Here is a 15,965-nt window from a genome sequence, read left to right as displayed (position 1 = left end):
AACCATGGAACAAAACTCATGTCAGAGATTTGCAGAAGAATCAAAGCTGCTTCAGCCTTCAGTGGAGCTTAAAACCATGAAGTCAAATTTTCTTTTGCATAAAGAAAACGCCATAATCCAATGTACCCTTTAACTATGACTCAGTCTGTGCAGCAGAGCTAGGGATGCCAGTTGTACGTTCTGACCAAATCATGTAAATAAAAGAAGAACCTGTAGTAAATGGGCTGAAGAATGTGAAGGGAAAATCATTGCAACAATTGTGTAAGAACCACATCATAAGAAAGTAGCTGAACGAACAAGACAGCAGCCCCGTGGATTCATATATACATAGTCTACAAGTGTGCCTGGAGAGAGGGAGGGGGGGGGAGAAAAAAAAAAAAAAGAGTATGAGGATACCTAGTGATTTAGAGGATCAAAACTGTTTTAACAGAGCATTGGTACTTGTTTTCAGAAAAAAGCTTTCAAGAGATTTTTGAGAAATCCTTCACACAATTTAAGACCTGGACCATGTAACTGTATACATTTTTATAATACACCATCATATGTAAATACAATGCCCAGCAGAGGCAGTAAAATATTTGGCAAAAATTGAAAGACAAAGTCAAGGAAAATATGAGAAAATTCCTGCCCTTGCACTTCCCTTTTTCTGAAGGTAGAGTCATCCGAGATCCTCTTTCATATGCATCAACCTCTCACAGGGGATCAATGGTACTTCTCCCGAGCCGACACTTGTTTATTTATCCTTGAGGGCAACAGTAGCGTGGTTGCATGCACTACTGCCCCAAGATGTCATCCCTTCCCGGAGTTTGTACGTGGCTGTCAAAACATTCCAGTTATTCCCTTAATTGAGTGGGAGATGAAGGTGCCAGACAGAGAAGCCAACTAAATTAATGAAAAATATTATTTTAACAGAAATAAGGAAATAAAATTGAAAAAAGTTGCAATACAACAACTTCAGATAATATCCACCAGTATCTGTAGTAGTAGGCAGATGAACGGGAATGTTACAAAATGGTACCTACTTAAAATCAGAATTATGTGAAGGTAATTTTACCTTTCCTAAATATATAATTTCTGTACAGAGTTCTCAGTCTGGGAAATCTCAAAAGTAAGCACATGTTCCAAAGGGGCTGGGGGGGGGGGGGGGGGGCTTGTGGGGGACGAGAATACTGCAACAGGCAACAATAACAAAAACCAATTTATAGATGGGTTTCTCTAAATTTATACATTACATGTTTATGAATTCTCTTGAACAGAAAGCAGTCAAACTGGTAGACAGAACCAGCAGGGTCACAATTTCTAAATTAAAAGTAGCTAACAGAAAAGTACTTTGATCTTGTATAGATTTGAGAGGAGTTCAGGGTAATGCAATATACATACCACAGAAATTCCCATGATACCCAGACTGGCATATGCATTTACAGCTATCAGTGTTCAAATATCCTTCATTATAGCACTGTTTCCCATGGCAGCATATTCTTGGGTTTGTCCATGTCTGGGGAGGTGCTGTGAAGATTAAATCAGTTTTAAAACCTATTTGAATAAAAATTTGTTTATACTTAAATTTGTATTCACTTTGTCAGAATCATTTATAGACAGGTTGTGTTGATTTTTCAGTTACTAACTCAACCAACCAGTTGCTTTGGGAGTTCACTGTAATTAGCTTTTATGAATCTATCATTATTCACAGACCATCTTGGAACAAATGAACAAAAATAATTTTATGCATTCATGTTGTTGAGCACTGAAAACATGGCAGCTCACATATAATTTTCATGCAACTTCGGAAAACCTATGCATTTTAAAATACTATTCTGCTACAGTAATTTGTCAGCTTTCGTAAGTGACAGTAATTACGATAATTTTTATTTTTTTAATCTTACTTATGCAATGCTCTTCTGCTCTAACTACAAAAAAAATAGTGGTAGTTATGTCCATAAAAATGGCATTGTACTAGCTTGAAAAAAATAGTGATCCAAAGAGATAAAATTTAACACCATTTTTTCATTAGCAAACACGGCATTGATCCATTTCCACAGCCACAGGTGTGTAGCAATCACAAATTCAATTCTTCTTGTCTCCTCTATCTCAAAGAACTCTTGTATACCGATTAGTTCATTCGTTCTCAATCCTACATTCACTGAACTTAATGGCAAAGCAGTGCCCATTGATTGCAATGATACAGAGGTATGAATCACAAAGTCTTCCTATTTCTCAAAAGCGAGGCACACTAGCAAATATTTAACTGCCAAGCGATTTTAAATATTTCATCCCATGTCTATAGATTTACTGAAAGTACAGTAATCCCAGTTGGAAACAATTACAATTACTCACTGCAGTGCCCACATTTAGCTCGGCACAAGTCTAGCTGTATTTGCAGGCAATTTACTTGATGCATTCCAGCACAGAAGGGCTCGGTAGAATGTCTGCAAAGCTCTGTAACGTCCAGAGTTTAGGGGACAACAAGTTAATGCAAAAAAACATTAGCGATACATAAATCTTGATGTGCAAGCATTCACAATTTTAACATAAGCACAATATAACTTTGTTTCAGAAATATTTGTATTTACTGAATAAAGTATGCTGTCTTCCTTATAGGCAATTTTCACTCCAGTGGTCATTACTGAATATTCTTCCTGAAGTTCTTCACAGGGAAGAACAGACACAGAGCAAAGATCTGGATCAATTTCAGATTGTACAGTACCAACCAAGAGCTCTGCAGCCAAATTAGCTATGATCAGTGTCAGGCAGGCCTAAAGCCAGTGGTGCCAAGACAGCCCCCAATCTATTTTTATGCTCTCCTGAGGGCCCCGCGTTCGGAGTTGCTGAAAAATGGAAACCAGCAGCAGCTGCATAATCAATTTATGTGAAATCGTTTGGAAATTATTAAGTCAGAGATTCAACAAGATGGTACAAAAGAAGTGACTAAATCCTTCTCTTATTTCTAGTCACGTAACACTGAATTTGGACCACTGCATCTAAACTACAATGTTATTGGTCTCACTAGCACCTTTTTAAGAGATATACTAACTCATAGCAGCCTTGGGCTCTAATCATTCCAAATTTGTGTTTGCAACTACTAATTCATTAATTCTCCCCTAATCTTCCAGGTTCTGTTTCCACAGACTGCAGCCAGAGAGACTGCCAAAAGAAATGGCAATTGACCTCATGGGAAACAATATTAAAGGAGCACATGAAGTTCATCCTGTTCTTGCTGCTTAGAACGGGGGCAGATTTTGGCCATGGCAACCAAGACTCATTTTGACCAAGTGCCCCAAGTTAACTATTCACCGAATAGTTTATTTTTCTGGGTAGTCAAAGAACTGCAAGACACAGAGACCTGTATATCTTTTCAGCTGGTTAGAGTTGAGAAGTAAAAATCTTGAGCTTTTTTTTTTTTTTTTTCATTCAATATGCAAACCTTACATATTTAGTTTCATTTAAGGAATATGCTAGAAATACCTTGGCTACATTTTCTCAGGCAAAAGAAAAGGATGTCATGTGATAACGGTACCTGAACAGCCTGCATAATCCCAATCTTCATCACATGTGTGTGTGCAGTTACAGTGATTAAGGACACACAGCTCTTACACTTTAAAGGACATTCTATTAGGAAACAAAAGAACAAAGTTTAGAACCCAGCTAATATAGATAATACTGTACAAGGACTGGGTTTGGGTTGCTTTAAAGGTAGGGAAATAATAGGATATTGATACCCTGCTCAATTAAGAAAATGCATCCCAAAGCATTCTATGATATTTATTATATAAACATAAGTCAAATGACCATGAGAAGCACTGAATAAAAGAGCATAATCCATACCAGAGAAAAAACTGAGTGAGTCTGTTTTGCCTGAAAATGACATGCAAATTAAAATGTTAATTAAAAAAAAAAAAAGGTCTAGTACTGAAAATAATAGCCACTTCAGGCTGGCCAAACAGAACTGACTTAACATGTTTTTGACAATTTCTGTTACTGACAGTAAATATTTAGTCTAACAGAAAAGCACTATGTATAATATAATTAATCAGAAATAAACACACAAAGTTAATTAAATAGTTTATATCAGACATTTTTCCAAATATTAACCCAAATCCATAATAACTAGGGACACTGAAATAAATTATTTCTGGGCTATGATGTTCTAGTATGTTCATTCAGCAAGATATGTCAAATGAAATTATAGGTATAAATTATAGGTATATTATTTGCTCTTACGATAGTTTTGACCATTACACTTTGCTGTCACAGGAGAATAAGAGAGAAAGATTTTTAACGTATACAGTATACATACTAAAAAGCACATTTGTTTAAAAAATCATCCAGAAACAATACCTAATCAACCTTTATGTATTAAAAAAGCTGCAATTCAGACAATTTCAAAATACTTCCTGTGTTAAAATATTATCAAGAGATTTTCAGAAAAACTCAGCACTCAGTTTCCATTGACAACAATGAGAGCTCAACACACGCTTTGGTGGGAATAACGTGAGGGCTAATTGTGTTTAGTCGTATGTAAGCAAAGAATAATCACAAATTCTACAGTAGATAAGGACAGACCTTGTTGTTTTGATGGCACTGCACAGTTAATAACACAGGAAAGACTCTGCCCACACAGCTTGGGTTGATTCATCTTTTCCTCCCTTCATTATGAATCAGATTCTTTATTATCTTTTTATTGAATGAAAACCTGACTACAGCACAGTCAGTGGGAGTTCTGCCATTGACGTCAGTGAGGTCAATTCTTCATTACCTCACCAACTAATATTAAAAATATCATTGTATATCTAAACCTTAATTATAGCTTAACTACAGTTTTTTGAAGGAAAGAAAAGACCTGTTGCAAAAAGGAAGAACAGTTGCCTCCCTGTTTCATATACCTCAGGCATTATCTTTCAAATGACTTAAACCAGAGATAAGTTGCTGGCTTTTCTGTTCTTGCTGAACACATTATAACTTGCATGCTGGCCTTTCCAATGCATGAAACAGAAGTTCCCACAACCACGTTAGTAGTATGCATGTGCCTGTGCAATCTTACCTCTCCGGGATTAGAAAAGCAATGTCCTGGAACATGGCTCATGCAGATGAACCCAGAGCAAAGCACTCACCTGCACGGATCGTGCTGCAGGTTCCACAGGTCCATCTGCAACATCTGCACCTCACTACCTTAATCATAATGAGAGATGTGCAGAGACCACAGCCATTAATAAATACCTTCAAAATATACTACATTTCAACCCATTTGAGGACTGAAAGGCTCTTTGGCCAAACAGGAATGGTACACGTATGAAGCCTTAACATTGTAGATTTTATTTCATAGGTGTTAACAACAGTTGCCCTTTGCTCAAGGTAACTGTTTTTAAACTAGTTCTCAAAATGAACAATAAGGCTATATACACGTAACAGAGTTTTAGGCAACATTTTTACAGACATGTATTTATTACTGCAAAGTCCATTTTCACACCACCTGGATCACACTTAGGACATGGGTCTCCTGTGACGTTAGGCTGCATAGCTTTCAAATCTATACCACTCCCACACAAAAACAAGACATAAAAATTAATTTTTATGTATACCCTTTTATTAATCCATTTATACCCTATTGGAATGGAAATAGAAGGTTAAGCTGAAAATAAACTGAATTGTAACGGCTTCACCATCTAATAAAACAAATCCAAATTGCCAAGATAGGCAATATACATTTAAAACATGAGAAGTGAAAACACCTTCAAGAAAAACTTCTCAACACAAGCCAAGCATAGCTAATGAAACTACATTTTTCAGAGTGGTCAAAAAACATCTCCAAAACGGCCTCACTTCTCCCACTGGTCCCACAGAACCCCACATTTTGTTGCCATGGATTTCAGCCACATTTTTTTGAATGAAAAATTCTTCATTTTGCTGCAGGAAGGCACACAATTTGCCATTTTCTAGCTAACCTGTCTCCCTGCTTGAAGAATCTTGGTTTTCACTCTGAACTGAAATACAGCCAAGCGTTTAAAAACATTTTTTTTCTTCTATTCAGGTGTACTTATGAGCTGGGTTGACTGGAGAATGGAGCAACACAGGTCCTAAACGGGAAGAATGTAAATTGCTCAGTGCCCATCTCTTACTCTCTCTGCTGCTGCCCTCTGTTGTGTTTTCTGTCTTTTAAGTGAGACTATGGGATGCCTGCCTCTAAGTTCACAGGCCTGTTTTACCTCCATAACAGTTTGGACTGTAAATATCAATAGCAGAATACATGAGGGACTGATCTGCTGGATGAGGGAGGCAAGTCACTTTCTTCTCAATATGCAGTGACATTAAAATGTCTTATTTTGTAAGAATAGACGATGGAAATCTTACAACGAGCCTGCAAGTAACAGGTATCATTTCTGCAAATTAGTTACAAATTAAACCATCCATCCCAAATTTTTCTACAAGCAGCAAAGTAGTAACTGGAAAGTGTCTTTGTTTTCCAATATGCAGACTACAGTATCCCAAACAGTTGTGTCCGTCATCCCCGTCCCATCCCCCCCTGCCCCCAAAGTTCAGAGCTGACATACTACACTCTGGCAAATCCTTTCATGACACATACATCGCATCACATTATACAGGCATGACACTGTGTAACTGGACATGCCTGTCGAAGCATGACACATCACAGAACAGCGTGTCAGGCGATACGAAAGGGCAGTCTTACAAACTGGGGTTAACAGGCAATGTGGCTTCACTCGATGTTTTCATCAACTGTTTTCACCCAAATCTTTGCGAATAATGTGCAGGCAGCAATGCCAGCTCACAGGCAAACTGGAAAATATCTCCCCCTAAGCCTATAGTCACTGCTGCAATAAACAGCCACTAAACATTTGACTGCCTCTAATATTTTCCTTCTTTAGGCAACTGTCCCTATGATAAAGATGTCTCTGATATGCACATCTGCCTGCAGGAGTCACTTCACTTTTTCCTATTCACAGACACGGAGAAATGAAAAATTAAATTTGATCAGGTCTGTATGCGAGAGTTCAAGACCTGAGCTGGAAATCACCAGAGGCTGGTAGGGTATCCTGGCAAAATATCACTGCATGTTTGCCCTATGCTTATGTTCTGCCCTAGACACGTGCTATTGGCCATGGTCATAGAGAGGACACTGGGCTAGGTGCACCTTTGGTCTGATTCAATTTGAGCATGGTTATTTTCTTATATTAAGTGACACAACGTACTCACCTTCACTGAGTCAGTAGCATGGAGTCACCATGACTGTGACATGTTCTGGATACAATTTCACAGAACAAGCTGGTTATGAAACTCCTAGGAAAATTATTAGTCACAACAGCACAGGAGTTAAAAGATCTTCCAGAGCAATTCCTGCCACTTGGAGAATTCTTTAAAATGTCAGACCCTGGCTTTTTATTTCGCCATTTCACATTATTTTTATATAAATGCTAAGCTGTTGAGATATTACTTCACGTGTTATTCTTCTATAGCACCTTGATAGAATCTCAGCAGCTGATGCTCAAAAACAGGTTAGTTTTGTGCTCCTGATTCAGCTATAAATCAATAATGGGTACAAATTATGGAGTTTTTGCCAACTGTCTAAGATAAAAGATTATTAAAAATACACTTACCAGGATAACTTAAATTTATTACCCTACAGCTCCTTAGAGGTACTGTATATCCTGTGGTTAAGTCAAATAAAGTATGCCAATATATCATCTTTTTCCACCTCTGGTGTACACCTTACACATGCAAGTCAAATATTGAGTGTTCAAATTATGTCAGACACCAAAAGGGAAAAACTGCAGCAGCAGCAGCTGAGAACAAAGCTAGAATCTAAGCTGACACCTCTCAAAATGTAGTTCCTGGGCTTTAAAATTCACTTGGCCCAATCCAGAGCTCTATAAAGCACTGTTACTTCAATAGTTTAGTCTCCTATTTAAAAAATAAATATTCTAATTCAAACGTATTTTCCAGTGATGTAGCTGCTGTTAGAAAACAAAAGGAAACATATTTTATTTGTGAATATACAGGCAGTCGGATTCCTTGTTTCTCTTTCTCACCTCAGTAAATTCACCACCACTGGGATAAAGCATGAAAAGCTGCTAGAACACAAAATTCTCTTCCAATTACATACATAAAAAGATATTTTATTTATTCATCCAAAGTTAATTTTTAAGGCTTTCATAAAAGCCTGGAGCTATGGTCTTTTCTATTACAGATGGAAAGTGTTTCATTCGACTAATTCAAGACAAGGCTTCACTTTCAACTCGTAACACATGAGAACGTTATGTGAAAACCATTAAGCAGGTTCAGGCCAGAGCACTGGAGCCACCTGACCAAGTTCTTTTGGCATGTATTTTGCATGTTTAGTATTTAAACCACACAAGAGCAAGTCAAAGGCAGGCGTCACATAAACAGCCACTGAATATACAGAGGCAACATATTTAATTATAAAAACTCTGCCTTTCTAAACTGAAAATCTTTCTGCGGAGATTGAGACGGCACTGTACTACTTGCATGGGGCTTTCGTTACAGACTACATGTGAACAACCCAGAGCCTCCTGACCTGTTCGTGAATCCACATCTCACATATTTTGTCCTTGCCCACACAAGCTACAGAAATTAAGGTAAACGTGAGTAATGATTAAGAAAACACAGTGCATTCTAGGAACCATTAGGGAAAATCATGGTTAAATTACCTACGTGTAATGTTCAGAGAGAGGACCCAAACAGTTACTGCTCAAGAACTTACACTGTTTACTTCATCCCAAGTTTTCAAAGGCAGGTGGATTTACTCTCCCAGCTTAAATAATAAGACAGTATACTTGCTATTGGCAATTAAATTATTCTTTGGTTCCACCTTAATATGATTTCAGAGATTGATTAGAGCTCTAAAAATGTTAAACACTGTATGCTCTGTGGACCAGAGCACAATTAACAATTCTAGGGATTTGTGTCTATCGCATGAATTGGCCAGGGTCGTATACGAGCTCGTTTAATATGCTTTTACAAAAGGTTCTAGTTTATCATACCTAACTGGCAAGGATTCCCTGTCTTTACCAGCTGTTAATTTGTTCCATTTAAAGGAGGCAGTCATTATGGGAACGTGTCATAAGAAATATGGTATGCATCCTTTCTTACAGATTGTGGCCACTTGGTTGGGTTTGGCATCAAAAAGCAGCATTTTTTACAATTAGAAAGATCTTAAAGTATTTTCTAAATACTCGTCATAAGCTACCTATTGCACTTACCTCTTCTCAGGCAATATCAATCCTATATTGATACAATAATCACACACCTTCATGCAAAATGTTGCAATATTTTGAGAGACTAAAAAAGGAAAAGTCTCTTGACAGAAAAATACTGGCCTGTAAAAACATGTATTACATACATTTCTGTAGGTAAACATAAAATAATCTGAATAGCTAATAAGCACCTTCAACAAAAAGACTAAAACAGTCCTACATACTAAATTTTCAAGGAACACCTTTACTTAAACCCTTCAAAAGTTTTACTTGCAAGCTGATTTTCTACCCCATCAATGAGATTTAGTCAGTCAGGCCCCTTTTCCCAGAAACAGTCCCAATGCATCTGTGAACATTGCCAGCACTATTGAAGAGGCTTAGTACCAGCATGACCTAACTGCAGAAAGACTGAACTTACTGAGAAGAAAAATAAAAACAACGCTTTAATAATATTGATTTTATCCAAAAGCTCAAAGTGCTTCATACAACATTAATTAACTCTCCCAGCAACTCTGTGAGATCACTAAGTATTATTATAATTTTGCAGATGGCAAAAGAGATCAAAAGTTAAGAGCAGCGTGTCCAGAGCTGACCAGCAGCCAAAGAGCAGGTCTCTCGATGCGCTAGGTTGGTCTGACCAGGCTTTCTTCCTTGTTGGCTATTAAACAGATCGCGCTTGATTATATGTGTATTTTCAAATACAAAATTGCAAATACCAGTAGTGTAAGGGCCAGGGGGTCTATGAGCACCACTTGCTGTATTTTAGAGCAGTTGATGACATGATTGTATACAGAGTACAACCACTTTACTTCACTGGTTATTGATGTGACGGTATAACATTTGGGTGGGGAGTAGAAGGAAGCTTATTCAGATCACATTAAAAATAAAAATGCAAATATTTTGCAAAGACAGCTGTTACTACCTGCTACCTGGCAAACCACATATAAGCTTTAATGCAGTTTTAACACTATTGACAAATCTGTACCTACAATCTTACTTTAGATTTAAGTGGCCTTCATCTGGCCTATTCCCACATGTAAACATAAAAGAAAAAACAAAACCAAAAAAACCATACACACTCGACATGCGCACGTAACTTAAGCGTTAGTGATTTGTTTAGTACTTTTAAACTACCTTAGAAACGTATCTTTGTAGAATTTCACATGATAAATAATGCAGAATCTTTTTGACATGACTAGTATTCTGACATTTTAACAGAGGTTTGGGTTTTTATCACATGCATTAAAACACTTTACACAATCTCATTGATGAGTATGTTTCTTGGGTTTCTTGCTCTAGCTCTCAACTTAGGAACTAAATATTACTCGTAACAAAAGAACAGCTAAAGGCCTTAATCCTGCAAAAAACTTCTGTATGGGAGTAGTTTCACTGAAGTTAGCTGGACTGACTGAATAGTCCAGCTGACTACTTCTGCAAGGCACATGAGTGAGGTGATGTAGCGCTCAGCCAAAACTGAGACCAATTTCAACAGGCATAGGCAGCGCTTCCATTTGTGAACTGGAAGCTACCCATATTTCCTGCCTGCAGACACTCAAAAAACTCGACCTTTTTGGAGACAGTTGAATTTTACATGCTCTGTAGACAGCACTTACCCTTCCTCCTTGCAATTGTACACAAAGTACGAAAGGTAGTGCAAAACGTTGGAAAAAGTGAATGAGGAAAGCAGATGGACATATACCTTTTTAGGCTGACATATTACAGTCTGAAAGTATCCAAGGCCCGTCTACAAGGAAAAGGCTGGTGGCAAATCTTGGAAATAACTGAGCACTGAGATATTGTTACTGTCAGGAGAACAGGCACAGCTAAGTGAATTTCATGTTGTTGAATTTCTTATTAATGTTGTTACCCAAATAAGCAATACAGCAAATTGTCCAGCACAGCAGGCCCTTCTCCCATACCCCCTGGGCAGTCAGTGAAAGCTCCGTGGTCAGATGAAGGGATTTCCTGAATACATATTTAAAACATGCAAGTATGAGCCAAAACAAGTAACTTATATGATGTATTTCTATATCACTAAATCTATGCCAAAAAAAAGCAGCCACAGTTCACTCAATTTGCTTATATATTGGCTTAAAATATTACTTCCTGCCTAAGTATGCAGATCATCCTAGAAATCTATTACAGAAACCAGGGGTCTGTATTTGTGACTAATATATAAAAAATGGAGTCAATCTTACAGAATCCAGATGAATCAGGTCTATGCTTGTGAACTGATTCAGATTCCAATTTTGCTCTCCTTCCTTCAACAATTTGAGGGGTTTTTTTTAGGGTGCCCATGTTGAAGTACACAGTGACCAGCCCACTCTGGTGCCATCCTGGCTGGCTCATCATGCCATTCCTGCTGATGCATCAAAAAAAGAGTGTTAACGATTTTGATACAAACTCCTAGATGCTTATTAACATCTCATCTACAAGCTAAAGAACAGAAACTAGATGGAAACTAGCAGAGTAAGAGCACATACAAATATCCAGAATAAAGAACCCCTAAGCTCGCTCTCTCTACGGTGCAAGAGCTGAGAACAAGTCTGTTTGGTCACAAACAGCATGTGCAAAAACTACCAGAGTATTTGTTTTTCTTTGTTCTTATTTGCAGGCACTATTCCCCTAATGCACAAAAAAGCTGCAAGTAGAGGAAGCGGGGCCCTAACAGGAAAGAAAGAGGTGTCCAGCAAATGCTGTCCCAACACCCAAATCCCGAGGAGAGGCTGTGGGGTCCGCGCGCAGGGAGGCCACGGATGCGCCTCTCCCCTACACACCGCCCAGCGCAGCGGCAGGTGCCCCAGCCAACCCTTCCCTCCAGAGCAGAGTTTGGTCCCGTGGTCTCACTGTTCGTGACCACAGGATTTATTTGACACTAAACTGCTGGGTTTTCTTGATACTAAAATTCCACAGGTCCATGGACTCTGCACCTCATCTGTGGCTCAAAATCAGTGCTAGAAAATTATGTGATTTTGTATCAGCTACAAAGGTCAAAGGAACAGAAACATCCTCACAAGATTTTTATTTTCAAAATTCTTGTTTCTTGCAGGATCCAAACTGCCACTGGTTGAGGAGCAGCAGGGGACCTGGCTGACAGTCACTCCAGCTTCTTTTCTCCAAATCTTCCTTAATTTGCACTTTCCAATTGTCTTAAACTCTAGTACTTTTTGTTTTCTTTTAGACAATGCCAATCTATGGGAGGTTAATCCCAAGATACTCCTAATTCTTAAAAAAACATAATTGCAAATTGCAATTATGGTTTACTTGTATTTATCACATATCAAACACTATCTATGTTGTATTTTTACAGTAAAATACTACTCAAAGAAAGATTCCTGCAGGTAAATGTTATAACCAAAGATGCTCATCCCGGGCATTAGACTTACACATTGCATTTGGGGCTACTGACTGCTGTGATTTGGCCGCAGATCTGAGTCCTGAAAACCTGATCCTCCAAATATGCCTCTGAATCCATTTACTCCCATCACTGCTGTGTGAGCCAAAAACAAGGTCCGAGGGTATGGCTGCTAGGCTGGGACTTGCGTTAATAGGTTTTAAGCCTTTCGTCTTCAGATCCGAGGACGAAATCTGCCTTTGTTTACAGTAACACAAATTTGGAACAATTTCACTGAACCTAATTCACAAGCCCAGCAGGACAGGATTTGGCCTTTGATTTTTAAAGATGCCTAGGAAAACCTTCTGTCCCTCTGCTGTGTCACTGATTACATGGAGAACAGCACAGCGCACTCGTTACAGCTTTCACTTGGAAAAGCCAGCCTTTACCTAACAGGAGCACGTAAGAAGAGGTGAGAAGCGGGTCTCGGCGCTGACGGGTGGCCAAAGCCTCAGCATCAGACGCCTAGCCGACAGACACTCAGACTATACGAGAGGGGAAGGGGAGAAAAAAAAAAAAAAAAAAAAAAGAAAGAAAGAACAGCTTCGTTTACCTAACTGAGAGGCTATTGGAGATCTGGCGACAAGAAGAAAGAGAAATTCGAGGGAGGCATTTTCTGGTCCCTCTGTGCACAAGGGCCGGGCGGTTGGGGACGCACGCCCCCCCGTCAGGCGCGCGGGGGGCTGCACAGCCCAGGACGCACAGGGCGCCCGAATGGCGACACCGTGACTTTTGTTGATGTCATGGCTTTTTCCCTCCCGGAGCACCGGAGCCGCCGCGCGCGCCCCCTCCCCGCAGCGCCCGGCCCCGCCCGGCGGCGGTAAAACGGCGCCCGCGGGCAAAAGACGGGACCGCCCCGCGCAGGCACCGCTGGGATTCGAACCCAGGATCTCCTGTTTACTAGACAGGCGCTTTAACCAACTAAGCCACGGCGCCGGGCGATAAACCCCGTCTCCGCGCGGCCCCAATACATCGGCCCCAAGCCCCGCTGCCTGCGCCGGTACCGCCGCCGCGACCGGGCCCGGCCCGGCCCCGCTGCCAGCGCGGCCCCGCGCCGCCCGGAACTGCCCTGGCCGGCCGGGAGCACCGGCCTCCGCTCAGCTCCTGCCACGGTTCCGACCGGCAGCTGCAGCTGAGGGGGGCGAAGAGCGCCTTGTGCTGCGGCCGCGGCCCTGCCAGACTTACCGCTCGGTGCGCGAGTGTAAACGGCGCGCACACGCTAGCGTTTGTTTCGGCACAACACACGCAAAGCCTGAGAGAAAATACATAAATGTCAGCATTTCAAAAAAACATTTAGGCAAGATTGCTTACTGTTAGGCTCCAGTCCTGCCTTATCGCACAGAGTCTCGATTGCCCGAGGCTCACCGCAGAAGACACCAAGGGAAGATCAGGCCTCGATTACACGCTGCGATCACATACAATGAAGGAGAAATTAAACTACGATATGCATACGCACACACTGCTTATGTGCTTTATGATCTGTGCACGCACGTAACACTGGAGCGCCTGGCCGACCACGCACGTGTTCGTACAAGCTCAATAATCAGAAAAAGCACGTTGGGGAGTTTTCTACAGAGCTAATCGGAATTCCTCACACCCAGCCGACGCTGCCGCCCGTCACCCGCACAGGGCAGCAAGGGGGGACGCGCCACAGAACCGGGCGGTGCGACCAGGTGGGAACGGGCCGCCAACACGCGGGGCCTGGCCCACAGCCCGCGCTCATCGGGAAAGGGTCACCCTCGTGAACAGACCTGGCGCGCCATCAGAATCTGCAAAGCGTAGAGATTGCTTTGGCAATTCAACAGGCATCCAAGGCATATTTATGGCCAACTTACAGGTGTTACTCTTCAAATAACTCCTACAGAAGGGCAGCCATGCTGACTTGGTCTAAAACAGTCTTACAAACTTTCTCATCAGGTTAGAACAGCCACCGAGTGAATTAGACTACAGGGGTACAAGAGCCAGAAAAAATGCAGATAAAACTCCATCTGATGAAGGGTCTGTAATTATCACATTCTCCACAAAACCTCTGCTGCATACAAATAGGAGCCTACCGCTGCAGGCGAGATCGGTTCAGGGCTGAAGACAAGCTGACTCCCATGGCACCCAAGCACTAAACAGGTGATGGCAGTGGACAGAAAACAGCAATAAGTAATAAAACTTACTGATTTTATTAAAACCAGAATGTAAGAATGCATTTTGCCTTGGTTATCTCAATTTGGGAAACAGAAAGAGGATGCCTTCAAAAGAAAATTTCCAACTTATTCACATTACAAATGCAAAATGCACCAAGCCTCTATAGAGCAACTGCTTTTTTTCCTGTTTCAGCGGAAAATAATTAGAGCTTTGATTTTTCCAGCTGAAAAGGGTAAAGAAAGAAACAAAGAACACTTTCAATTCTAATACAACATTAATTACTCTAGGACTAATCTTTTCTAACATACAGAAATTAGTTCAGTATTACTAACTACATTAAAGCCAAATTAATTCAACTATAAAACAGGCATATTTTATGTGATCTGTTAAAAAAAAAAAACGAAAACGAGGAGTGTAAACACAGCATTTTCTTTTAGCCCCTGTAACAAAACAATATTTAATTTAACAATAATATTTAATTAAGGAGTGAAGAGGGGAAAAGAACACTGGAAAATAATACAATTTATCACCTAATACTTATTCAAAGCCATAAATCTGTACAAAACATACTATTCCCTAGAAATATTTTTCATTTAACCTTGGATTCAAGTGTAGTTGTTGCTGCACAATTCACATAATTAAACACGGGAAAAAATCTACCTACTTAGATTTCTTCGTATTCTACAGCTTGACTGCATTCCAGGCTGTCACATGCCCAGTTCCAACTATTTTCCCCACTTTAAGTTCCTTTTAGAAAAAAATGTTGAAAAGGTTGGAAACATTATTTTTAGGAATAAGGCTTCCAAACATTTTGAAACCCTTAATCTTTTATTAATTGACATTCTCACATATACTGAATAGATATAATCCTCTCAGGGTTGCTCCTAAGAAAAGGCAGAAAAAAATATCACGCTCCTTGCTGGGGCGAGCCTCTATCACACAGAACTAATTTGTGCTACATCATGTCAGACACGAACCACAACTTACTCTCAACACTTGAAAGCTCCTTTACCAAATTTTTGTAAGGGGGATGACAAGTTAGAAAAAAGTTCATGGTGTTACTCAAAAAACTCTTTCTGGTGTCCACTGACAGCAAAGATGCTTTGCTTGCCATAGTAAAGAAGAATCGTTTATCTAAAGAATGGAAGGAAACCTGCCAATAATTTACATATCCACATACTTTGTTTAGTAAATTGAACTTGGAACTAGTG

General features: G+C 40.0%; 2 non-coding genes across 4 annotated transcripts in view; both read right to left on the bottom strand.

The window, feature by feature from the left end:
• Positions 1-405: 405 nt before the first annotated feature.
• Positions 406-15,965, bottom strand: part of LOC104013300 (uncharacterized) — a 31,551-nt gene continuing 15,991 nt past the window's right edge. For 2 of the 3 annotated variants that reach the window (XR_015700626.1, XR_015700628.1), the window contains 4 exons: positions 3,515-3,606; positions 2,335-2,436; positions 1,381-1,506; positions 406-882 (listed from right to left, as the gene is read on the bottom strand). This is a non-coding gene — a transcript (uncharacterized LOC104013300). The remainder of the gene's footprint in view (positions 883-1,380; positions 1,507-2,334; positions 2,437-3,514; positions 3,607-15,965) is intronic. The other variant, XR_015700627.1, reaches the window with a different exon arrangement.
• On the bottom strand, positions 13,481-13,554 carry TRNAT-AGU (transfer RNA threonine (anticodon AGU)). Its single transcript has one exon. It is a non-coding gene; the product is annotated as a tRNA-Thr (tRNA).

This window comes from Nipponia nippon, unplaced genomic scaffold (assembly GCF_047370975.1).
Source record: "Nipponia nippon isolate SJK-2023a ecotype South Korea unplaced genomic scaffold, ASM4737097v1 scaffold_7, whole genome shotgun sequence".
Classification (NCBI taxonomy): Eukaryota; Metazoa; Chordata; class Aves; order Pelecaniformes; family Threskiornithidae; genus Nipponia; species Nipponia nippon.
This window is presented reverse-complemented; position numbering and strand designations above follow the sequence as displayed.